Source organism: Egretta garzetta, unplaced genomic scaffold (genome assembly GCF_000687185.1).
Source record: "Egretta garzetta isolate BGI_Z169 unplaced genomic scaffold, ASM68718v1 scaffold476, whole genome shotgun sequence".
Taxonomy (NCBI): domain Eukaryota; kingdom Metazoa; phylum Chordata; class Aves; order Pelecaniformes; family Ardeidae; genus Egretta; species Egretta garzetta.
The window spans coordinates 121,914-122,186 of NW_009259979.1; the positions used below are offsets into that span (position 1 = coordinate 121,914).

Here is a 273-nt window from a genome sequence, read left to right on the forward strand (position 1 = left end):
CGTCCAACCCACCACCCATGCCTGGGGGGGGAGGGCAGGTGGAATTCCCCCCCCAGGGGGTGACTTTGTGACATGCCAGTGGACACTGGGTAGATATCTGTCAGGTTGTGTCCCTCCATGGGCAAAGACTCTTGGTTGGATCCAGGGGCAATTCCCACCTCCGTATCTTAGAATTATAGAATTGTTGAGGTTGGAAAAGCCCTTTAAGCTCCCCCAGCCCAACCGCTCCCCTACCCCTGCCATCCCACCCCCAAACCCTGGCCCTCAGCACCG

The 273-nt window shown here is 58.6% G+C and overlaps 1 protein-coding gene across 1 annotated transcript in view; it reads left to right on the forward strand.

Moving 5' to 3' along the window:
- ATP8B3 (ATPase phospholipid transporting 8B3) overlaps nt 1–273 on the forward strand; it is a 21,101-nt gene that overhangs the window by 12,206 nt on the left and 8,622 nt on the right. The window lies entirely within an intron of this gene.